This window comes from Carettochelys insculpta, chromosome 16, assembly GCF_033958435.1.
Source record: "Carettochelys insculpta isolate YL-2023 chromosome 16, ASM3395843v1, whole genome shotgun sequence".
Lineage (NCBI taxonomy): Eukaryota > Metazoa > Chordata > Testudines > Carettochelyidae > Carettochelys > Carettochelys insculpta.
In genome coordinates, this window is record NC_134152.1 from 21,198,721 (window position 1) to 21,224,989 (window position 26,269).

The following is a 26,269-nucleotide window of genomic DNA, read 5'->3' on the forward strand; positions in this document are numbered from 1 at the left end:
GGGGAGCGGAACCTCGAGGGGCCCCCGGGAGGAGGGGGTGGGACACCCCGCAGCAGCAGCAGCAGCAGCAGCATGTGATGGAGTGGGGGGAGTGCAAAAGGGAGACTCAGGCTAGATATGAGCAACAAGAGCCGAATAGCTCCCAGGGGCAAAGGATGATCCTGGGGCTACAGCTGGCAGGTGACACCTCTGCCCTGAACAAAGAGGAGGGAGGAGCCGAGCTGGCTTGGAATTGGGGGGGGAGGGCGGGGGCCACAGGTAGAGGCTAGGGGAAGGGAGAGCTGGAAGGCAGCCAGCCTGAGGAGGGGGGAAGCTGCATCCCAGAGGGGCACCCCTTGGGGTCTTCTCCCCAGGACGGGTTGGAAGGACTGTCTCTTCTGACAGCTGGTGCTGTCACTCCCGGGAGAAACTGGGCATCTGTGGCCTAAGAAACCTCTCCTGTCAGACCCTGAGGAGTGAAGTGAGAGTCGCTCCCACCAGGGGACGGGGTGCAGTGCAGGGGGACCCCTGAACCCCATCCATCACAGCAGCATCTCCCGGGGACGGGGATGGGGAATCTGCAGCACAGGGCTGGGGGGACAAAAGCCACGGCTCGGGGCCCACACTAACGCCTGTCTCCATTCTTCTTCCCCTCCTCCTCTCCTGTGTCCCGCACCTGCACCATCAGAAGGACCGGAAGAGAGCGCCGGCGAGGCATCAGTGGTCCCGGAGAGCCCTCCGGGGCCATCGCTCCAGGCAAGCCCCTCAGCTGAGGACCGACCGGCCCCACGGCGGGCTAAACGGCAGACCCCGCGCCACCACCAGCCGATGGCGACAGATCCCCAGCTGCTGGCCATCCACCGTCGGCAGCTGGAGGTCGCGGAGCAGCACTTGCAGCTGCAGGAGCGGGCGCTGGCCTGGCGCCAAGAGGCATGGGGGGCCTACATGGAGACTTTCAACCGCCTGGTGGACTACCTGGCCCCCCATGCCACGCTGGCCGCCGCAGCGCACGACGTGCCTGCTCCACCCGCCGCACCACCAGCTTCTCCGCCCGTCGCCGTCCCGTCCGCCGTCGCCCCGCCACCCACTGCCAAGGGCCGGAGCGCCGAGGGACCCCTGGAGCCAGCTGAGACTCACCGGGCATATCTTCTGGTCCGCTCCGCCCCCAGACAGCCCCGGACAGGGCTGCGGCCGCGGTGGGGCTCCCGGCCGCCCACGCCCAGTGCCGGACTTTAGGGGCGAGGGGCCTGGGATGTGGCCCCCCCCTTGTATATAGTTGGGACTTATTATTTTGTGCCCCCCGTTTGCCCCGTCCCCCCCATGTAAATAGTTCTCCCCTTTATCCTCCCTGGTTTTCTTTTTATTACTGAGCACACTTTTTTATTACTATTGTTTTATTTGTACATATTACTTTAGTTCCACACATGTTGCATATAGTTTGTTCTTCTTTTATATTTACAGTTTAAAAAAAAAGTTCTAAAAGAAAAAGCAGTTTAAGTTCAGCCACAAGTGCGTGCTGTCATTTGTCCAGGAAAAGTGGGAGGGGGGTGCGGTTGGGTGCTCCATGGTGTGGGCGTTGGGGCAGGGAGTGTGGTGGAGGAAGGGGCGGGCAGTGGGGGGCCTGGCAGAGTTCACCCCGCGGCCTCATCATCGAAGTGGGCCCACAGGGACTCCCGGACCCGGGTCCCTTCGGGGTCCACCTGCCGACTGGGGGCAGCGGGTGGCTGCACGTCGGCACAGCCCAGCCCTGGAAAAAGTCCTCCCCCTTGCTCTTCACCAAATTGTGCAGGGCGCAGCAGGCACCCACAATCAGGGGGATGTTGTTGGGGCCCGCATCCAGGCAGGTCAGGAGACATCTCCAGCGTCCCTTCAGGCAGCCAAATGAGCGCTCCACCACCTGGCGCGCGTGGTTCAGGCGCTCGTTGAAGCACTCCTGGCTAGCGGAGAGATGGCCCGTGTACGGGTGCATGAGCCAGGGCCGGAGGGGGTATGCCGCATCTGCGATGACGCAGAGGGGCATGGTGGTGTCCCCCACAGGGATCTCCCGCTGGGGGATGTAGGTCCCCACCTCCAGCCGGCGGCACAGGCCCGAGTTCCGGAAAACCCGGGCATCGTGGGTGCTGCCAGGCCAGCCCACATAAATGTCCTGGAAACGGCCCCGGCTGTCCACCAAGGCCTGGAGGACCACAGAATGGTAGCCCTTGCGATTCATGTAGCGTCCTCCACTGTGATGCGGGGCACGGATGGGGATGAGAGTCCCATCCAGAGCCCCGAAGCAATTGGGGAAGCCCAGGGTGGCAAAGGCCGCGATGGTGGCATCTGGGTCCCCCAGCCTCACGAGCCTGTGCAGGAGCATGGCATTGATGGCACGCACAACCTGCAGGGAAAGCACATGGGACAGCACCAATGAGGGGTGAGCAGGGTGTGCGTGGCCCCGCCCTCTCCTCTCCTCCCCTCCCCTGCCCTCCTCTGCCCTGCCCTCCCCCGCCCACCCCTGGCCTCTCCTCCCCTGCCCTCCTCTGCCCGGGCCCCCTTCCCCTGCCCTGCCCTCCCCCCGTGGGTTCTCTTACCTCCATGAGGACAGCCCCGATGGTGGCCTTGCCGACACCAAACTGCTGCCCCACGGATCGGTAGCTGTCGGGAGTGGCCAGCTTCCAGACAGCGATGCCGACCCGTTTCTGCACTGTGAGGGCACGCCGCATGGCGGTGTCCTGGTGCCTGAGTGCGGGGGTGAGCCACTAGCACAGCTCCATAAATGTCTGCCAGCTCATCCTGAAGTTCCTGAGCCAGCGGTCGTCGTCCCACTCCCCAAGCACCAGCCGCTCCCACCAGTCGGCGCTGGTGGGGTAGCTCCACAGCCACCGGCGTGTGAGGCGGGGGGGGGGCGGGGTGCTGCAGGGTTGGGGGTTGAGTCCTGCTGCCCTGGGGGCAGCTCCTCCTCCGGTGTAGCAAGGAGGTGCTCAGCTGCCTCCCGCATGGCATGGAGCAGGGCAAGCCCTGCTCGTGCCGGGAGGGCTGGGTGGACCGCTGGCTGCTGCTGCCGGGGGTCCATGCCTGCGTCGCCCGGGGTCTGTGTGCCTATGGCTCCTCAGACTGCGTGCTGTGCAGGCTGAGTGTGTCTGGGAGGGGCCCTTTAAGGGAGCAGCTAGCTGTTGCCCCAGAAGCGCTAGTCCGCCCGGTGACCCTGTCTGCAGCTGTGCCTGGCATCCCTATTTCGATGTGTGCTACTTTGGCGTGTAGACGTTCCCTCGCTGCGCCTATTTCGATGTGGTGCTGCGCAACGTCAAAGTTGAACATCGACATTGCCAGCCCTGGAGGACGTGTAGACGTTATTCATCGAAATAGCCTATTTCGATGTCGCTACATCGAAATAAGCTATTTCGATGTAGGCTTCACGTGTAGACGTAGCCATAGTGTGAAATATAAATCAAAAGGATGCACATTCTAAAGCAAAAGAGGCCAGGCACAGGAGTGTGGAATTTATTCCACTGCATTTGCATAGAATTCAGCTCCTGTATCAGATCTTTCTACTTCCTTTCTCTTTTATTTCTAAATCTTTGGAATAAAACAGGTGAGCACAACCAGAGACTAATTCTCCTTTTGCTTGCACTGGTTTTGCATTAGGACAGATCCACTGACTTTACCCAAGTATCAGAGGGGTAGCCATGTTAGTCTGGATCTGTAACAGCAACGAAGGGTCCTGTGGCACCGTATAGACTAACAGAAAAGTTTTGAGCATGAGCTTTCATGAGCAAAGACTCACTTCATCATAAAAGACTCACTTCATCATGAAAGCTCATGCTCAAAACTTTTCTGTTAGTCTATAAGGTGCCACAGGACCCTTCGTTGCTGATTTTACCCAAGTTCATTACTGTAAGTAACCAAGGAGAGGTAGCCATGTTAGTCCGTATCTTCACAAAACAAAGCAGAAGTTGTGTAGCACTTCAAAGACTAACAAAATGATTTATTCGGTGATGAGCTTTTGTGGGACAGACCCACTTCTTCAGATCTGAAGAAGATCCGAGTTACAGAGGTATAATCAAGAGCAGAAAGAGGGCACTTGAGATTAATCCTGAGCTGCAGAGAACTCATGTTTGCAGCAGATGGTCAAAGAGGCAAAGCTGTTCAAAAGTCCCCTATTTACTTACCCACATTCTAGAGGTGGTTAGGACTGAACTGGTGCTGGGCTCTGATGTCACAGAGGCTAGCAGAACATGGAGTACTGCCGCTCTGCTCCTTTTGCCCCCCAAAGGCCTCCTCTTACCATAGAGTGCTTTCGACACAGCAGGTTGGAGGTATCAGGACAGCAAGCACAGAGAAGGCAAAGCATCAGTTTTATACTAGCTGAGGATTCCCCCTACATTGGAGGGATGCCTGTGTAGGTCAGGTTTAAGGTCCATTTGCACCACCCCTAGGTGCAACAACAGGACCCTTGTTGAGCTGATCTGGCTCTGGGGGCTTCTGCCTCACCTGAAGTTTTAGGGCCTAGCTGGGCAATCCTCAGTCAGACAAAACTCCCACTGAAGTTCTGTGAAAGAATGGAGGGTCAGGCCCAGAGTCCTTCATGCAACTCTGCACAACCTCCAGTACCAGTGTCTTTATTTACAGACGGGTTCTGGCTCCGAGGACCCAGCACTAGGGCTGTATATGGTAGAATATGCCCAGCAGTAAGTAGGGCTGTATGCAGTAAGCCCTTTCATGAAAACAACACAGCCCCAATCATCTGAAGAATAAGCTAAACTTAAAGAGGTTTTTTCATGTACCTAATAAACTATTTTGCTAGTCTTTAAAGTGCTACTTGACTGCTTTTTGTTTTTAAAGAGGTTTATTTTCACACAGTTATGAGGCTAGGGCTCATGCTTGCATTTTGTCACCCGCACAGTGAACGACAGGCATCAATATAGTAGTTATTCCTGGAACTTTGGATTTGCAAACTCCTTTTGGGGTGCCACAACTCAGATCCACACTCAACAGAACGACAGGTATACATTTTGCAGGTACAAATCGAAACTACAAAAGGAGACGCCTCTTTCTCTCACAAGTGTTCCTAGTACCAGTAAAGGTTGGGGATCACATTGAAACCCAGTTCCAGAGAGAGAGAATTTCACCCTGGGATTTAGAAGGGGAATATCAGTGCAGATTTTAAAACCATGGCAGGAAAAGTAATTACATTATCAATTTCACTGCAGACAGATTTATTCTGAGAGAAGCAGCTCCGAAAACAAACTAAGGAGATAACAGAATCAGATGGGAAAGAGAAATGTAAAAGCCATATTTACATATGAACGGCCTTGATTGTAATCCATTATTGCCTAGCGTGGCTTTAGAGGCAAATTGGATAATAGAGTGACTCCTTCAATATAGTAGCGCCATTGCTATGCGGCATCTTAAAGTCAATGGTCTCTGGGTTACAGAGACAAACTGACACCACATTCACGTACATTATGTGACAACGATGGAAGCACAGATAAATATCTGTTTGAATGAGAATGCTTTCCACACTAAGTATTTTAGCTACCTGCACATAGGGAGTTTTTAGTTACATGATGCACAGAAGAGATACAGTAACAGAGAGTAAGCCGAGCTAGTCTATACACTACCAAAACAAAAAGCAGTCAAGTAGCACTTTAAAGACTAGCAAAATAGTTTATTAGGTGAGCTTTCCGGGACAGACCCACTTCTTCAGACCATAGTCAGACCAGAACAGACTCAATATTTAAGGCACAGAGAACCAAAAACAGTAAGCAAGGAGGACAAATCAGAAAAAGATAACCAAGGTGAGCAAATCAGAGAGTGGAGGGGTGGGGGGGAAGATCAAGAATTAGATTGAGCCAAGTATGCAGACAAGCCCCTATAGTGACTCAGAAAGTTCCCATCACGATTTAAACCATGTGTTAATGTGCCGAATTTGAATATAAATGTCAGCTCGTCCACTTCTCTCTCTAAAACGGAGTGATAATTTCTCTTCAGTAACATACATACCTTGAGGTCAGTCTGGATCTGGGATTTGTTGCAACAAAGCCCGCTGCCAGCTTTGTCCACATATCTTCTCTGGAAATACCATCACCGGACCTAACCAGGTTACTCACAGAATCACGGGCACTTTCTCATGCTCCTCTACTAACATCATATATGCCATCATGTGCCAACAATGCCCAGATGCTTTGTATTTTGGACAGACTTCTAACTCCCTTAGACAAAGGGTCAACGGGCACAAAACAGACATCAAAACACTCCAGATCCACACAGCAGTTAGTCAACATTTTAATGGAATGGGGCATTCTGTCAATGACCTCAAGGTATGTGTGTTACTGAAGAGAAATTATCGCTCCGTTTTAGAAAGAGAAGTGGACAACCTGACATTTATATTCAAATTCAGCACATTAACACATGGTTTAAATCGTGATGGGAACTTTCTGAGTCGCTGTAGGGGCTCGTCTGCATACTTGGCTCAATCTAATTCTTGATCTTCCCCCCCACGCCTCCACTCTCTGATTTGCTCACCTTGATTATCTTTTTCTGATTTGTCCTCCTTGCTTACTGTTTTTGGTTCTCTGTGCCTTAAATATTGAGTCTGTTCTGGTCTGGCTATGGTCTGAAGAAGTGGGTCTGTCCCACGAAAGCTCACCTAATAAACTATTTTGCTAGTCTTTAAAGTGCTACTTGACTGCTTTTTTTTTTTTTTAGAAGAAATACAGGCTAATAAACTGTAATGAATCCTTTCACCATAACAAGCAAGGCAGATAAGCCAAACAGGCAGGCAGACAACAGTACAAGTAAGTGCACTCGCAAAATTGGCTAGTAAAATAAATCAGCTTGTAAATAAGAGTTTTGCTAAGTTCTTTCTCATTATTATGCCAGGCTGAATAAGGGAATATTAGATATACATGAAAACCAGTTTATTTTATACTAGGGCTAAAGATGTGTATACTTGGTGTTGCACTCCTTCTTACTAAAACATTCAACTGAATTTAAGAGTCTAATTTACCTTCTAATGACATGATACCACATTGACCATGGGCCAGCAACTGCACTGTGTCACAAGGCCTTCTTGCTTTCACAGGTATTCATTTTTAAGAACATTAATATTATTTCATGCTCTTATTTGAACCATTCAGCATGATCCAAGGAGTCAAATTCATCCCTGGAGACTAGAGCAATGGCATATACTCCAATGGTGTTACATCAAGGATGCAACTGGTCAAATTATCTAGACCCCCAACTGCCTGCTCTGCATTTAGTCTCACTGGCCACATTCTAGCATGCTTACTGAGGGCTGGATCCTGCAGGCTGCTGAGTGAACTACAGCAGTATGAGCCAGAGGGTTAGAGCTCCACATCCAGGAACTGCTCAGCAGAGCTGGGCGTGGAAAATGGCCTGCAGAGCTCAGCAGCAGTGTTCCCGCCAAACTGAGCTCCTGAGAGATTCTCATGCTGCCCAGCTGATTAGCAGAACACTTACAGTTGGCAGCATCTATTTCTATTCATGGTGCACATCCGTACATGTCTTGGTGCACGTAACAAAATTTATTCTGCACAGAGATGGAAAAAAATTAGACAGAACACTGCTCAGCTGTGTGATTTCAGCAAGCACCCATGCTCACCCTGTGAAGTATGGAGCTTGTGAGGGACACATTGAGGATAGAACAAGACCAGGACATTCTTGGTCAGGTATGAGCCAGGGAAAGCAAACAATGGGCACCACTGCCCATGGAGGGTTTTCAGTTACTCTCATTGCTAGTCAGTAGTGGCTACTTAGGCCATGTCCACATTACCAAAAAATCAACCCGCTCAGGGGTCTGATTTCACACACCTGGTAGGGACGTGGGAAGTGCACCTCTCCAGGGTCGCTAGTCAACTTCTATACTCCTTGCTATCACGAGGAGTAAGGGAGGTCACCAGGAGAAACTCTCTCATTGACCTTCCTCAGTGAGGATGGCCAAGTAAGTCAATTGCAGATAAGTCAAATCTAGCTACGCAATTGCCGTAGCTGGAATCGCATATCTGCAATTGAGTAGACCAAGCCTCAGATGAGACTGAGTAGAACAGAACTAAGGGAGAACTGCTGTCAGAACTGCTTCCAAAGTGGCACTCCTCACACCTGGGTGCTGCCTCACTGGGACCCCAACAGCACCTGCTCCTCTTGGCTAACTTCCCCCATGCAGTGAGCCTCATGACCACACTCAGCCACCTCTCACTACCTTACCCTGCAGGATCAAGACCTTTCATCCTTATGCAGTCGTAACTTCTATTTAAGTCACCAGCACCCCTTCTTGGAACCCCTTCAGGACTTGGCCTATCAATGCCAGGCCTAACTTTCAGCAGGGAAACAAAATTTTCACTGGGTCACCTGCGGGGCACTATTATCGTCTGGTCTTCTCTGATGGCTTGCCAATTGCCAGCTTGAGAAGAAGGCCAGTTCTGCAAATGCATGAAGACAGGATTCCACAGGACAGCTTAGGGTTGTCACCAAGTGACAGATTCTTCTTTCTCTAGGTCACTGTTCAAAATCAGTACAGACCGGTTTGTGACTGAAAGTCAATGCTACCAGAAAGCAGCATGTTGAGCTGCTGTACCTACTCCACAGGAGTCAGGCAAATCAGATGGGATGCCAGCCCTGCTACCGTACAGTAGTATGAACAAGGGACATCACTTTTCAGGACAAAGCTGTAAGGGCTGTAACGTTTACAAAGGCAGCCCCCCGAGCAAACACCTTTTGTTAGAACACCAGGTGCTCTGCAGGCTGGCCTTCATAGAAAAAGTTATGCCACGAATGCTAAGTCATGCTGTTGCTCCTCCATCATCTCAGAGTATAACCACAGTACAATTCCAGATAGGTGGAGAGACTAAAAGGATTCCTTCTCAGAACACACTTTACAACATAGAAACAAGGCTATAATTACAACAGAACTCAACAGAAGGCAGAATCACATCCTCATATGAAAAGAATCTCAAGATCCAACTTGGGAGTTGAGAAAGGATGTTCATTAGATTCAGATTCTATCTACAGTTTCCAAGGCATCAAGAAAGGATGTTCATTAATGGATGCACAAAAAAAAAAAATTTCCTGATTCATTTTTGACCAAAGGCTTCCATGGAGTTGTCATTTACTAACAAACTATGCACTTGAAAACAATTCATTAAATTTCCTTGGCTCAGCTGGCTGCAGCTAGCTAAGCATGAGAGCTCATGCCTAATGAAGATGCAGAGAGAAGAGAAGGGAAACAGGAGAGAGGGATATGACTGGCAGGTGTAGATTTCTTCTTAATATCAATATTAGCAAAGAGTCTTATACACAACTTGGAAGGAGGTTTGCATTCAGCTAATATGGGAAGTTCCTTTACAGAAAAGCCCCAATTTGGTTATCTTTGTAATTAAATCTTAACCTATATTTTGGGAGCAGAGGCTTCAGACCCTGCCTCCGCTCCACGTTTGAAAGCAGAGATCAAGAGAGCATTGTGCTGATACCATGTAGCACAAAGACAACAAACAGCATCCCAGCTCCTTGCTGCGGAACTGCTACCTGACCATTTCTCACCTTCTGTCTCCTGTATGGGTCCAGCACCCTATGGTTTACCTGGGCTCAGATTAGTGAATAGTCACTCGTTTAAACAAGAGCATCACTCAATAGTTCCTCAGATGGAGGATGAATTCCTGTGACACTTCTGCCACATGTATGTCAACATCCTGCAGGCAGAGCTTATTCATACATTCAAAGGCTGGGAAGGACCATTGTGATCATCCAGTCTGGCCTCCAATCATCATCTAGCTTCTGTCTCTTCATCTGCTTTCCCAGGGCCAGATGGGTTTCACAAGCTTGCCTTTTACACTTATAGTAAGAGACCAGAACAAATACATCGCCTGCCACTTGGTGAGTTTTATTTAAAAAAAAAATCCATTCAACTTGAATTCCATTTTGCATGAACTCCTGCTAGGGGTTACGACTATTTCCTATTTATTGCTTACATGTTCCTCACCTATCAACATAGCACCCCTAGGACCACAGAGCTCCCAAACTGTTCGCTTCCCCTACATGTTCTAGCAAGACTGCTAGTAGCCTTAGGGCCATGGAAGAATGACTTGCCAGGCACGTGGGTGGTGCTGACAGCCACCGTGTGCTCTTGATGGAGCTCCAAATCAATGGCTGTAGGGTGCGTGATGAAAAAAATTAGGAATACTGAGTTTAGAGTATTTTGAAAATCCTGATACAAAAGGCTAAATTCTGACCTAAGCGCAAGTGCAAATCCTAAAAAGGTCCCACTTACATCAATGGCATTTTCTTTGGTTAAGCTAGAACTACACAGATTTAATGGAAATCATCTTCATCCTTTGAGAGTCAGGAATGTAGAACCCTCGGATACATTCAAGATGTTTCAGAGACAATCTCCACTAAGCCCAGGTGACCTGGGAGGTGCTAATTTAAGGGGAGCAGAATGAGCCCATCAAGGTAGGTAATTCAACAATGAAAGCTTGAGCCTAATAAAAGGGGCCTTCAAGGGTATGTCTAAGCTGCAACAAAGCACCTGCAACTGGTTAGTGCAGCTCAGGCTGCAGGTCTGTAACATTGCCCTGTGAAGGTCAAGTTGCAGCCTGAGTTCTAGAACCTCACAAGGGAGGAAGGTACCAAAGCCCAGGCTTCAGGCCAACCCAAAACCCCACATTGCTCTTTTATAGCCTCATAGCCTGAGCACCAGGAGTCTGAGCCAGTTGAGTCAACCAGGCCAGGCTGCTTTATTGTAATGGAGCCATACACCAAAGCTCAGGTCTGGGGAAGTGCTCACAGTGATGGAGTGTCTCCAAAGGGAGCAGAGCACCCAGAGTCTTCAGACCCCAACGGGAGGGGGGCTGTGCAAACCCAGAGCGAAGGAAAGAGGCTTCATGTCAAGTTTATTTGTGTTTCATAAGGCAGGATCCCAGCAAGGGAATTTTGTTTTATACCTTTTGGACTCTGTGAAACCCTTAAGGGGTCCTGAGAAAAAAGAAACTCAGGCCCGGGGGGGCGGGGCAGAAGCACCACAACAGCACTAGAGTGGAGGGGACACGACAGGACAGGGTGCCTTGTGACAGCATTAAAATGTAAATTTTGATGGAGGTTGCCTAGCAGCAAGATAGCTGTCCTCCTCTGTAGCAAGGCACTTCTACAGTTCCCATCACCACAGTATTGGAGCGCTTTCCAAGCCTTTTAACATAGAAGAAAAAAAAACAAAACTTATTTTCTTATTTCACAGCCTGGAGGAGAAATAGCCTGATTTTCTTACAGTTGTATATTTTGTTTGGGTATGAAAGCAAGAGCATCTCTTGCATGAAAAAATGCTAATTTGAAGAAGTGAGCTATGAACATGGAAAGCTAAAAAACAAAACAGCAGTAACATAGCACTTTAAAGACTAACAAAATGATTTATTCAGTGATGAGCTTTCGTGGGATAGGCTTACTTATTCAGATCAACAGTACTTCCCATGCAGACTGACATCTCTGTACTTATAGATGTCTGTACTGGAAATGCTGTTGATCTGAATAAGTAGGCCTGTCCCACGAAAGCTCATCACTGAATAAATCATTTTGTTAGTCTTTAGTGCTACATTTCTGCTGTTTTGTGTTGTTAGAATACAGACTAACACGGCTACTTTTCTGTTACTATTCAACATTGAAAGCTAGGTGATGTTCTGGTCTCACACCTAACACACGTTGCAACCCCTATTAGATGGCAGTTAAAGGGCATGTTGACATTTCCACATTAGGGCCGTGTCGACACTAGCCAAAAACTTCGAAATGGCCATGCAAATGGCCATTTCGAAGTTTACTAATGAAGCGCTGAAATACATATTCAGCGCTTCATTAGCATGCGGGCGGCCGCAGCACTTCGAAATTGACACGGCTCGCCGCCGCGCAGCTTGTCCAGACGGGGGCTCCTTTTCAAAAGGACCCTGGCTACTTCGAAGTCCCCTTATTCCTATGAGCAGCTGGGAATAAGGGGACTTCGAAGTAGCCGGGGTCCTTTCGAAAAGGAGCCCCGTCTGGATGAGCCACGCAGCAGCGAGCCGCATCAATTTTGAAGTGCGGCGGCCACCCGCATGCTAATGAAGCGCTGAATATGTATTTCAGCACTTCATTAGTAAACTTCGAAATGGCCATTTTGAAGTTTTTGGCTAGTGTAGACATAGCCTAGATGTTGGAAAGTCAAGTTCCCACACATTCAGGCAGCTCAAAAATCTGGTGCATCTCTTGTCATAACTGCAGCTAAGGCCAATTTCATGCTTCAACTATAAAGCTAATGGGAAAATTCGAAGATTTGGCTCCTTATCATTAAGACACCAATATCTCACTGTCTTGATCATGGTTTTTTTTTTCTATTGAAATACTCATCATAATCTTCACTCTAATATATCCAGAGGCGCTGAAAGCAGAATGCCTGCTCCATTAACAGTGACTGTTGTGAGGTAGGGACATGACAGAATGATTTTCAGTCAGGTTTTGTTTTTCCAACAAGTAAACCAGTGATAAACAAGATGACCAGTATATCCAAACCTTGAATCTTAGGTCTGATTTTACCACCCTTCACTTTGACCAGAGATGGGCCAAATGGCAGCAGATGCGTTTGTTTTCACAAAGCTTTGAGCCAAGAAGGTTTTGCTTTACAAAATAAGGAAGGCTTAGGTCCATTGTCCAAATATTGCGCATGTAGGTCAGATAAACAGTTCTGGGTTTGGCACACACATACAATTTTAATTTATGGATAAAGGGCCATAAACAGGCACAACCCTTAATGTCAGTGCATTGCTTGGTCTAGCACCCTGTGCTCTGGTTCAAAAGTGCGCCAAGTGCATTTTCACTCAACTAGAACAACATCAAGTAAAGCTTCATCTGTGAATATGAGCACATAGAATGAGGCAGTGACATTTTCTGTGTGTTCAGTACAACACAGGAAAAGCACAGGGTCTCTGAGACGCACGATGACAGATTATACTCCTCCACTGTTCCGCTTGACTAGCCATCAGCGTCCATATATTTTGTAAAACAACAGGAGTCCTGTGGCACCTGATAGACTAACAGACATTTTGCAGCATTAGCTTTCATGGGCAAAGACCCAGAGTGCACCCGACAAAGCTGGTCTTTGCCCACGAAAGTTTACACTCCAAAAATATCTGTTAGTCTATAAGGTACGTGACAAAGCCCCAGGCACATCCTTGTCAGGTCCTGCAATATGTGGTGGTTTAAAGTGCAGCCTCAGAGGCCCGCTGTGTCCCCTGCTCTGCCTCCTGCTCTTGCAGAGGCTTGGGCCACAACATCACTGAGCCATTCTCATCATTGGCTAGTCCAAAAGACAGTCATTAGTGGAGGAGACTCTCTCTTCACACCCCCTCCCGGGGTGCCCATTCTCCTTCTATCCTCCAGGGCTGCCCTGGGGTGTGGGATGGTCTGGGGGGAACCTGGACCCCTCCCACACATACCAGATTCCAGCCCAGGGACCCCAGACAGCTGCAGGGGCTTCCATCCCTGGGCCCTCCTGGTGCAGCAAACTGCCTCCCTGTGCCACTTCCACCAGACACTTTTCCCCAGTACCTTCCACAGGTAACCACAGCCCCCTCTTCTTGGGAGTCCTCCCTACACAGCCCTTGTCTGTCCTCTATCTCCTCCCCTCTGCTTACCTGCAGGAAGCCCTTTTGAAGGGTTCCACAGACCTGAATTAGCTACAGGTGATAAATTGGCAGCAGGTGCTCATTTAGCCTGCTGGTGCTAGATGATCCCAGGTAAGCCTTAGTCCCTGGGAAACAGAAAGGCACACACCCAGCTGCCAACATATCTCCCTTCCATGAGGCTGCTGAAGCCAGCTGCAGGCCAGGGTCTATGACAGGTGCCACAGGACTCTTGTTGTTTTTGAAGATACAGACTAACTTGGCTACCCCTCTGATACTGGACACCATATATTTTGTGTCACAAAAGCTGCATAAAACCACATGCAATTTTTATAGGGGGATACTGAGAGATATTGAATTAAACCATAAACCCAATAGCTGATGGAAACCTCAAGCCAAGGGGCGTGGAACAACCCCAGCAGCACCACCCATGCCTAGAACAAGTATTCGTCACCAACAGCAGCACAGAGTTTCATGGAAGCTCTAGTTCTTCTCTGACTGTGAAGGCCTAAAAAGGAATAAACACCCTTAAACACAAAGAGAAGGAATTTTTCTCATTAATATGCGATGAACAAAACTATGCCAACAACAAAACTCAAACCAGAAATATTCTGCAAAAATTCAGATGTAATGAAATCTCCCTTGAATCTTCCTTGTGGGGTCAGGGGGGAAAAGGGGAGAGAAACAGGTTTGTTTTACTACTGGACTGTGCCGTGTGATTACAGTTTTAGCCACAGCAGTTTCTATTACACGGACATTAATTAGAGCCTTGGGCTAAAATTTTCAGAAGCAGCTAAGTTATTCAGGAGCCTAAGGGATAGGTGTCAAAGGCAGTTAGGCATCTAAAGAGCAGATGTAGCCATGTGCCTCCTGGAGTTTTTATAAGTACCTTGGTAAGTATCTAAGTTCCAGTGAAATCAGACACCTACATGTACCTATCTGAATTTTTAGGCACCTAAATATCTTGAAAAATCTGGTCCTAAGGCACTGTCAAAAATGGGACTTAGGCACTTTCAAAACTATACCTTCAGATCACATGGAGAAATGACAAGCCAGACTAAGGCCAGGTCTACACTTGGCCAAAAAGTCACTTTAAAATATGTAATTCCAGCTGCAACAATTGCGTAGCTGGAATTGATGTATCGTAGACCAACTTTTCTGGCCATCCACACAGTGGAAGGTTGATAGGAAAAACTCTCCAATCAACCTCCCTTAATCTTTGTGACAATAAGTAGTACCAGGGTAGACTGTAGCGCCCTGATGGCTGGATTTAGCATGTCCTCATTAGGCATGCTAAATCTATGTGCAATTAGCCAGCTGACAGCATGAGGGCGGGGGGGGGTGGGGTGGAAATGTCCATCAAGTGCACAAAAGGCTCAGATGACAAATACACAGTGGACTTCTATTGTGCTTTATAAACAAATGGACACCACCTAGATAATAGGTTTGAGGCAACAACATTTTTAAAAAAAGTCTCCACTCGCTCTTGATGTGCTGCTATCTTCTAGTTGTAAAACTATTTAAAGGGATTAGGTTGTATTAGTATGATCAGCCGCTGCCCTGCATACAATACCTTTTAACCCAAGGCATTTTACATCTACAGTCAGCATTTGTAGAAGTTTTGACAACAACTTTTAAATATAGCACCCAAAAATAGAAGCCACCAGACACCTAGGCCCAGATCCACAAATGTATTTAGGCTTCAGCAGAACTGAAGCTGACTTCAGAGAATGTTAGTAACCTTAATATCTTTGTAGAGCTGGTATTTTTACTTCCTATGACCCCATACAACTCCCCATTCCTTGACACCATCACATCAGCAAAACAAGCACCAAGGATCTCAAGCATCATGTATAATATAACTGGATATTCTTATGAGAAACATTTACCAGCCACTGAAAAGAGGGAGGCAGAGTAGCTGATAGATAGCCAATAAAGAACCCACTGCACAGAAGGAGGGGGATTATTTTGGATCGTAAGTGCCAAGGATTTACATCCTGGAATACATAATTACAAGGAGCCAACAGAATCTCGGTTTTTAAGATCATAATAAAAATACCCAACACCAAGAGTTATACAGAGCTCCAATTTATCTACACTCCTGCAGCACTCTGTTAGTCAACCACAACGCCACTGCCGCCACCATGCTTAGACAGTGGAGGTCTGTAGCACTGAGGGCTTGTCTTCACTTCCAGGAAGACTGACCTGGTCAGGGTCAATCTTCCAAAGTTTGATTTCACACATCTGGTAAAGATGAACAAAATCAGTCTCTCTGGGGTCAGCAGTTGATCCCTGTACTCCTCACCATTGCTCCCATCGACCTCCCTCAGTGAGGTCAGCCCTTACAATCAACTGCAGATACGTAACTGCCGTAGCTAGAATTGCGTATCTGTAGTCAACTGTAAGGTCTAGTGTAGACCAAGCTTGGATGCCCATGACCACGTTGTTCAGAGATATTACTGATCTGGTGCAGCCAGATTACTAGCAGGCAAACATTTGACCATGGTCAGTCTATGACCAGGCAGCATCCTCTCACGACCTCAAGTCTAATCTGCACAGCTCAATGTGCAGGGACTTCGTTTCTGACATGGGCAACATGACCGAAAAGGGCCATCCAGTAGTAACCAGTCATAAATTCAATTCTCTTGCAGACAGTTCTCAAAGATCCATCCCTATTTCTGATTTAAAAAAAAAAAAAAAATCAAATAATTTTATATCTAGTAGTCATCAATGACAATGCATATAACATGCCTCCAGCCTCTTGGCGTCTTCCTTAAGCAATGGACAGTTTTCACATCCACATACAAATACTGGAAGAACACAGGTTTGATAAATCAGTACTCCTGTATTCAGTTTCACATCTTTTAACTCCTTGCTTATGCAGGTCCTTCTGAGCTGAGGCTGCTATTTCCATGAGGATGAGTCCCCTATTTCCATGATTACTCCAGAAGCACAGGCATTTGTATCACAACTTTTGTGCCAGTGCTCTGGATTTTTGTTTTGCCCAAGGGCAGCTGCTTGATGCTGGACAATCTCCAATGCATCTTTGAAATCATTTGCACAGTCACTAAAAAGAACAGCATCATCAGGTCAGTAATAGGCTAAACCAACAGCTGCACTGGTATTTGTGGAGATATGTTCAGAGAGCCAATCTATTGCACATCCCTGCTTCACCCTGATCTAGTGTGCAACCTGTCAGCCCTGAGTCTCCCAGGGCACATGTGCTCCCAAACCACAGTGTGAATCTTAAATTAGCCTTAAAAGGGTGATTGTCAGGAAAACCAAAGCCTGAGAGGAATTTCCACAAGGTAGCTCTATCAGGAAAAATCAAGAGTTGCCTTTAGATCTACGTATGTTACTTTCAAAGCCCAGTTAAATTCACAATGGATCTCTGGGAAAAGAGGAAGAGTGAGTAGCTATCGTATCCTGCTGTGGATTTTCTGGTAAGCTAAATCAAACGTAAGAGGCTCCATGGCATTGCCATGGCATGTGTAATTTAGTAATTATTTTGTATTTACAGACCCCCTGACAATCTGAGATACTAAACTGTAGCTCACTTTGCTTACTTATGGCTCTGTCTGGCAGTGAGGTCCAATTGCTCCGAGAGATGGAGTGTCACAGAGCAAGGCTTGAGTTGGGTGAGTCAGACGTGTGAAGAGACTGTTCCAAGAACAAAGGGCAATTACTGACCTATAGTTACCACACTCAACGTGGGGGCTGTCCCTGCCCCTTACAGAGCAGGATAATGATTCCTGCTTTCCACTCCAGTGGCACCTGCCCAGTAGTCCAAGCCCAGGTAAAAAGTTGGTGTAATGGTAAAGGAATGGGCTTTACAGTACACCTGAGAAGTTCAGGACTCATGCCATGAAGTTGGGCAGCAGGCCCACCTTGCTGCTTCTTTACAGAAGAGTGAACATCTTCCAATGTAGACAGAGCTACAAAAGTTTACAGTACTTTTTGGGTAAATCAAGTTTTACCACCAGCCTCGTTTATCAGCAAAGATCCCGTGCAGAGTTCATTTTTGGAGTGACACAACAGTACAGCTTCACATGTCTGTCGTAATTAGGTCTTCTTCCCTCTTGCGCCAAGTTCTCAAAATAAGTTTCACAAGTAACTTTTTCTCACACTTGAAAAATACCTTCGGAACATCAGAGAGGCAGCCATGTTAGTTTTCATCTTCGAGAACAACAGGAAGTCCGGTGGCAACTTACAGACCAACAGGTGCCACAGGACTTCTTGTTGTTTGTAACATCAGTGGCATTACGGCACTGTCTCCTTCTTTTGCAATACTTGAAACATCCCACTGTACAGCTGGAGGCACTGTATGTCACATTTCAGTTCCGGAATGGCATCTTCTGCTTTTCAGGAGGTGGTGCTTACGAGTGTCCAAGCTAATTCTGCATCAGATGGGTGAGTGCCAAGTCTGTGTGACTTGTTTTTCTGCTGTGGCAGACTACTTATTAGCAAGTATTGAACTTCCACAGACACATTGTGCTCTATGTATCACAAGGGGCATGTTATAACGTTAAACCAGAGGAGTAATTGCCATTTTAGCAACAAAGAAATGACGGCAAGTATTCGCCACCACTAATGCACCTCTGCAGACCCATACTATGAGTCACACCAGTAGGTAGTCCTGCTGCTTCCTCCTCCACCCACTGTTGAATATTCAGGTTTCCTGACAGGTATCTAAGTGCCTGAACCAACTGCCAGAGGTGGTAATGCCATGAGAAGCACAAAAGGGAAATAATCTCAGAGCTGTAATTTATTGTTCTAGAGGAAAATGCCCCCAAAACAGTTTCAAAGCCATTTCTGGGACAACTCAGTGCACTGTTCATACTTATGAGTACAATAAGTTTGTCATGCAGTGTAGGAGATTGCATCACAGCTGCTAGTTGCTGATGAACTTAATCTTCATTAGCATCTGTACCTTCCTCAATGAGCATATGGGCTACATTGATGGACAGCTGTTCATGGTGATGACTCAACTTGGCATGTAACAGTCAATTAAAAATAGTGTGCTACGTTGTAAGTCAACCGTAGTAGGGTTCAAATTCGTAGTTCATCTATGGACAAAAGATAGCCAATGTGGTGCTTAAACCTGATGGCCACAATTCATATTTTCAGTCCAAAGGTAGGGAGACTCGTGATAGGTGTGTGGGTTGAGGAGTATGGATGAAGGGGGAATCTGCAGAAATGAAAGACCTGCAGCATAGGAAAGAGACATTCATTTGTCCGTGTTAAAACAAAAAAAGGAGTCAAGTAGCCCTTTAAAGACTAACAAAATAATTTATTAGGTGAGCTTTCATGGGACAGACCCACTTCTTCAGACCATAGCCAGAACAGACTCAATATTTAAGGCACAGAGAACCAAAAACAGTATTCAAGGAGGACAAATCAGAAAAAAAATGATCAAGGTGAGCAAATCAGAGAGTAGAGGGATAGAAAGGGGGGAGGGAAGGTCAAGAATTAGATTAAGCTAAGTATGCAAACAAGCCCCTATAGTGACTCAGAAAATTCCCATCCCGTTTCCAACCGTGTGTTAATATGTCGAATTTGAATATAAAAGACAGCTCGGCTGTCTCCCTTTGAATAGTAGTCCGAAAATTCTTCTTCAGTAACACGCAAACTCTTAAGTCATTAACAGAATGGCCCACTCCATTAAAATGCTGACTAACCATTTTGTGGATCTGGAGTGTTTTTATGTCTGTTTTGTGCCCATTAACTCTTTGTCTAAGGGAGTTAGAAGTCCGTCCAATGTACAAAGCATCTGGGCATTGTTGGCACACGATGGCATATATGATGTTAGCTGAGGAACATGAGAGCACTTCCCACCACAGTACCCTGAAAACCTGCAGTTAAATGTGCACAAGAAAAATATACACACGAGACTAGTGGCTTTAAAGTTATATCTACAGTAGAGCTGAAGTTGTAATTTCCACTTTGGGCAGATATATCTGCCCAAGCTCTGAGCAAGCTGACACACTAAAGATAGAAGTATATTCATGGCTGCAGTTGTTGCAGGAGAGATTCACCATCTCAAGTATACACTTAAGGTTTCAAGTGGGATTGTACTATGGCGTCTAGCCCTTCCTGCCACTCATGCAGCTCCAGACACAGACAAACCTCACACCAGTACACTTTACAATAACCTTCCAGCTACAGTATGGGTATATCCTAAGTCAAACAGCTTGTCACTTCTGAATTTATCACAAACTACACAGATAAGTGCTAGGATCCCCAGCTGGTGTAAGCTGGCATTGTTCCACTGAGTTCAATGAAACTCTGCCATCTTAAGATAGCTGTGGATCCTGTCCAATATCTGAAGCCACTGACATGGTTTATTTCAATTTATAGAAGATGATCTAGCTACTGGCTGGCCTGGGTGCTTTTAAAGATCTACACAGCTTCATGGTATCATTAGCTGCTCTTTGCAGCATGATTACTTTCCTTTTTAATTGACTCTTTTCTCATCAGTAAATTCCATTAACTGATTTAAGGGTTGCTAGAGCAAGCAAGCCAGAATGAAACAGAAAAAAGGGAAGTGGCTTTAATTCCTGTGCTGCACACGTGAACAACAAAACTGTCTGGGTTCTGCTCCTCTCATTTTCACAGAAAAATTCAGCTCTGAGCAGCATAATCTGCACTTCTGTATCATCTTTCATTTGAGGATCTCAAAGCACTTTGCAAGCACTCACCAATCAAGCTACATAATACCTCAGTGATCCAGGAATGGCAAGGCAGGGAACGCTCACCCAGTGCTCAAATACAGACACTGTTGGAGCAGTTGCAGCTGCTTAACTTTATTTATTTAAAGCACATACTGACATAACACAAAATGGGTCTACATTGTCTACTGGTTTATCTGGATGCAACTGCAGGCTTCAGTGGAGTTTTGCTTTTTAATGCTGGCATAGAATTTGGCCAAGAACTCTTATCTGCACGTCCCCTTAAAAGCACTGCTTCTCGCTGGCTGCTTGCATGAAGGCCTGTTGCTCCTCTGGCCTGTGCCTCCCTTCTGGTCCTGCTTCTGCATTGCCAGCTCTCCTGGACCAGGTGTATTGAACACCATTACAGTAAATGATGTCCAGTCCAGGAGAGCTGGCAGTCCCTTTTCCCACAGCTTCAGGTCCCTGCTCCCACTCGGGCATGCAGGGGGAGAAGGTACTGCTGCTGGGCTGCATAGGGCACAGAACTGGTAGGGATGGCCCTGCTACCCTGCAAACACTGGCTCCATAGCTGACCTGTTGTGTAACCTTGGATAAATCAGTAACAGAGGAAGCCGTGCTAGTCTATACACTATCAAAACAAAAAGCAGTCAAGTAGCACTTTAAAGACTAGCAAAATTGATTATCTTTTTCTGATTTGTTCTCCTTGCTTACTGTTTTGGCTCTCTGTGCCTTAAATATTGAGTCTGTTCTGGTCTGGCTATGGCCTGACGAAGTGGGTCTGTCCCACGAAAGCTCACCTAATAAACCATTTTGCTCGTCTTTAAAGTGATATTTGACTGCTTTTTGCTTGGATAAATCAGTTTACCTTCTCTACTTCTGCTTTCCCTCCCACCTTCTGTCTCTCTCATCTACCAGCTGTGAGCTCTGCCAGGCGGATGCTGTCTCTCACCGTGGGGTTGTATAGCACAACAGGGCCCTGAGCTTGTCTGGAAGCTGTAGGCATTACTGAAGTATAAGTAATATCAACAGCAACAGGGTTACTAGCATGCTAGGCTACTTTAGGTAAGGCAGGTTATCAGAATCTGCCCCTATTGATTGCCAAGTACTGTGTACACCATTCCACTGTGTTTTGATAATGCTGCAGATAACCAAAGGTTGGTGATTTCAACAATGACCACAGTAAATTCTTGTCCACCTTAGTATTTGAGTAACCAGCATCACCTGCAGCTGAGTAGCTCTGGTCAGGGAACACTGGGAAGGAGCATGGAGAGCTCAGAGGAGCCTGCCGGGTGGGAGTGTGGACAAGCAGCATCAGGGCTGGGGTCTGTGTACAGAGTGCAAGAGCAACGGCCACCCCTCACAGGAGGGCAGCGCTGCAGCCAGTAGGCTCCTCTGCTCTCACATCCAGTGTGAGCTGCTCTCTATTATCCAGAATATTTGATATCAAAGAGTTTACTGTATTTTGCACCTTCTACTACAAACAACCATCATTTCAAACATCAGTAACATCTGACTGCTGTGTAACAGCATATGACAGTTTATGAATCAGTTCAGTTCACTTCTGACTGACTTGTTTAAAAAAGATTATCCGTAATAAAGGGTCAGCCATCCAACTACCAGACACCAACTTCATTTACTCTAAGGAATTGCACAGTTTTGCACTCCTTGTTCCTGATCACACAGAGCTGTTTTTTGTAAGTAAGGAACATTTCGCTCCAGTAGAAGATGTCACCTGATTCATGAATCCAGATGTAAACTCCTCATTACACATGAAAGGGAACAATCAAGCTGACATGCATGTAAAGCTGTGCTTCAATAGAGCCTTTTTGCTGTGGAAATGTCTGCACATGAAGGCCAAGATTTAAAATGCTGATCAGTATGACTTTTGTTTTGATATGTTTGGAAACAAGCTAATAGATTGAATTTCAATCTATTGAATTTCAAATCAGCTTTTTATACTGATTTGACATCCATTTTTTTATGTCAGAAATACAGAGCTTCACAGTAATATTTTCTTTTGGGTGCAGATTATCTTTTCAATCACTCAGAAACATTGTTGGAACGTTACAAAAAATTCTTCTCAATTTTCCTTTAATTTACAGAAGAATAAGCTCCACTCATGGCCCATGCTTGGCTGCAGGACTGGGGCACATCAAGTTCCAGGGTCTCTACAAAACAGCAGAAATGGGCTACCCAGGGAAGTAGTGGAGTCTCCATCCTTGGAGGTGTTTAAGTCTCAGCTCGACAAAGCCCTGGTGGGGCTGATCTGATGGGTTTGGTCCTGCTTAGAGCAGGGGACTGGACTTGATGGCTTTTTAGGTCTCTTCCAACTCTATTGTTCTATGAATGGATGCCCCCATACCTATGAAACCTGCCTGAGACAGTGGTTCCCTGAAGACTGTTTGGCTCCACACTGCCCTCTGCCTGGCAGTAGCACGAATTCTCTCATCTGGTGGGCAACCTGTGGCCCCATAAGGGTTAGGGGCTGGCAGGCTTCAAGATATTTTGATGGTGTCACCCACCCACAGCCACCATCCTCCACAGTTCTTGGTGGCCACAGTTCTGTTTTCGGCCAACGGAAGCTGTGGGAAGCAGAGGCAAGCATGTTCCTGAGGTCCCTTTGCCAGCAAGCTCTTCCCCCAACTCCCATTGGCTGGTAACAGAGATCAGTGGCCAATATAAGCTGTGCTTGTGGGTGGTCAACTTCACCAAAACATCTCACAGCCCAGAATCAGATAACCCTGATGGGCCACATGCAGCCTGCTGGTTGCCCAGCACTGATCTACCCTGGTGTAACAGAGACTGAACCCTATTTCCTGTTTGCATAATAATTTTGAGCAGAGGCATTGGCACCATTCACAAAATCAATTTAACACAGAGACATTTGCGTGCTTGTGGATGACTTTTGCTCTTTGTTACCCCAGTGAAATTGCACTGCTGCAGAAGAGAGCAGAATTTGGTTTTCAGGGCTTCTGAGCATGGCATTAAAGAGTTGAAATGAAAGTTTTAAAAATATTCAAAATGACATCTAGGGTGGAGTGGGGGTTGTATTCCTGAATTTGGTATTTTCCCCTCCTGGGCTATGTCTACATGGTGGGTGCTATTATGGGATACAAAGGTACCTTGAAATAGCTGCCTGCATCTAAGCAACATTCCCATTGTCTCGAAGCAGTTTAAGATAACAGGCGCACTATTCCATGGGGACTTCATTGCAGGAGGAGTACAGGGATGCATTGAAATAGGGCTTTCCTTTGGCATGCGGTGTGTTTAGACAGCGTCACATGCCAAAATAGCCTATTTCAAAATCTACTTGAAATAAGCTATGCAATTTGCATAGCACAAATTGCAGAGCTTATTTCGAGCTCACAATGCCATGTAGACATAGACCTGGTAATGAAAGCATGTATTAAAATATGACCAACAGAGGTGATCTTGAAACAACTCTTCTTTTCTACAGCTTGCTTGCCCACAGAAGTGTCAGTCAAACCCGTACTACTGAAGACAATTGGGAGAGTGGACTGCTCAGTGGATTAATATGAGCTATGCAGCTTTTCAATTCTAGGTTATTAGTTCAACTGCAACTGAGGTCAGCAGAGACCAAAATTCCCAACCTCCAAAAGCTGTTCAGTGGTCCAGTGAGATGAGCCAATGGTCTCTGCCCAGTTCCTAGTGAACAGCTGTCCATAACACAAAATCACCACAACAGGCTCTTTTGGGTGTGTCTGCACTGCAATGGAACACTACCAGCTGAGTGGGTTTGAGGCTAGTGTGGACATTGAATCTGGAGCCCCCTTGGGGGGTTGCAGGACTCAGGCTGGAGCGTGAGCCCAGATGTCTACAATTTTATACCATTTTATAGCTCCTCAGCACAAGCCTGAGGCAGCTGACACAGGCCAGGTGCAGGTGTTTTACCGAAGTCTAGCCACAGCTTTTGCTTACCATCTCAGCCAATAAGCTCAGGATTGAAGAGTCATGAAAATCCAAACTACTCTTTTCACTTCTACTGTGACAAGAGAAAACCCATAAAGCAGATGTTCCCGGTCTGGGTTACGACACTTTCAAAGGTAGTGCATAGAAGCCTGCAGTGCCACAACTTGTGCTGCGTGCATCATGCAACAATTAAGAAGGCTGCAGTTTCCAAGAACATGTCTGTCCTTGGAGACCTGTTAAATCCTTTCCCGGAATAACGCATCTTTTCTGGTGCTAGCAGCCATATCAGCTACAGCACAAACCAGGAGCAGTCATTTGACTACGACATCAATGTTATCGACCTCTGAGAAACTTCTGCGTGTCGATTTCCATTGCATATTTCCATAACTGAAGCAAGAAAATACCAAACAAGAATACCAAAAACTGCTACTTTATTTGTGCCAGTACTTGCTGGTACTGAGTACTGGCACCTTGGCAGCCCCAGCCATGGGATTGGCTGGGGGCGGGTCGGTGGCGGGGACCTGGCGGAGTACTGGCTCTTCATTTTTGTTTTTTTATAAAAACAGCACTGCCAAAAACTCAAACAAAACTCCACCCTCGATTTTGTCCTTGGTCTCTTTTCTTCATCTGTCTATTTCCACCTCCTAGTGACATTGCAAACATTCACCATATTCCAGGCCTGCCAATTGGGGTGGGTGGGTGTGTAAAAGGGACAGTTGCCCCAGGGCCCAGCATTTCAAAGGGGCCTGGAGCTCTGGCTACTGCCACTGCTGAACTACCAGTGGCAGCAGCCGGAGCTCTGGGCCCCTTTGAAATGCCACAACAGTGCCATTGAGGGAGTGTGGAGGTGACAGGGTGTGTGCTAGGGCTGACTACTCTAAGCCCTGCCCCTTCCATACTTGGCCCCACCTCTTCCAGGCCTGCAACAGTTGGCAGTCCCGCAGCCATGTTCACATGGGCATTCAAGTCTGGGGCTTTGGTTTAAGCCGATTATTATTTTCCGGAGTGTTAAAAAAAATCCAACTAGTTAACAGATCTCAGCATTTACTGTGGAAGCTCAGTATTTAATAGCATCCCTTTAAAAATACAGGCATAAACAAATCCATTTATATACCAATGGAGCAATGGGCTAGCACACAGCATGTTTGCAATCCTAGAAGTAATATTTAGGTGGGATCCCAAAATGAGTATTGTTTTAAGGTCTAGGTGGCTCATCAGATACTTCCTTCCACCTGTCTCATTCCTCCGATTTCTCCATGAAGCATGTTAGGAACCAGTTCAAGTGCCCTGCCTCTCCTCCGTGAGAATGTTTTCCAAGTAGCACTAATAAAGAGTAAAGTCAACAAGGTGAGCACCTAGACAGTTCCATGCTACAGGTGACACCACCAGAAAAGGCTCTGTGCAGAGAAGTGTGATGCAAATTAAGCTCCTGTACAAATGCCAGAGCTGGTTGTCTCAAAAATGATAGTTTGCTGAGAAAGACGATGGCAATGCGTAGGCGAAAGTGCATGCATGGGACAGCTAATTTGTTTCCCTCTGAGACAGCCACGGTAGCATCAAATCAATAACAAGAGTGCTTTTACCTGTAAATACTAAGCTGGCATTTTCCAGTTCTTCTTGTGGAACCTTGAAACTGAAGGACTCATTGTAGAAAGGATCTATCGTACCTTTCATGCAAGAGGTTTTCTTGGTTTTTGATAATTTTAACCCATGAACCAGCTGAATTTTCACAAAGGGATCTGAGAAAAACACAAACATAAATTCCAGCTTTATAGTTGCAGCTTGTCTATGTTCCTGTCTCAGAAAGGCTCTGCACAGTTGGGACTAGAACAGGGAGCTCCACGGTGCAGGAAAAATAGATCGCAGGCAGGGGAGGGGGAGACCTGGACTCATGTCAGTGTACCAGGTGGCTTGCAACGGAAATGTATAAGTGTCAGGCAGCAGAGGTCAGGATCTCTCTGCTGGCTCTTAGGGTTTCCAAAGCTATGAGTCGGGACCCAAACATGGGTCACCATTCCACTTCAGAAGGGTCACCTGCTGGGCTGCACAGCTCCA

At 46.8% G+C, this 26,269-nt stretch overlaps 1 protein-coding gene across 14 annotated transcripts in view; it reads right to left on the reverse strand.

Moving 5' to 3' along the window:
* ITPRIPL2 (ITPRIP like 2) overlaps nt 1-26,269 on the reverse strand; it is a 155,973-nt gene that overhangs the window by 39,066 nt on the left and 90,638 nt on the right. For 3 of the 14 annotated variants that reach the window (XR_012647798.1, XR_012647800.1, XR_012647801.1), the window contains exon 7: nt 25,798-25,953. The exons of the other annotated variants lie outside the window; for them this stretch is intronic. The gene's annotated coding sequence lies outside the window, so the exon portion shown is untranslated. The remainder of the gene's footprint in view (nt 1-25,797; nt 25,954-26,269) is intronic. 14 annotated transcript variants of the gene reach the window in all.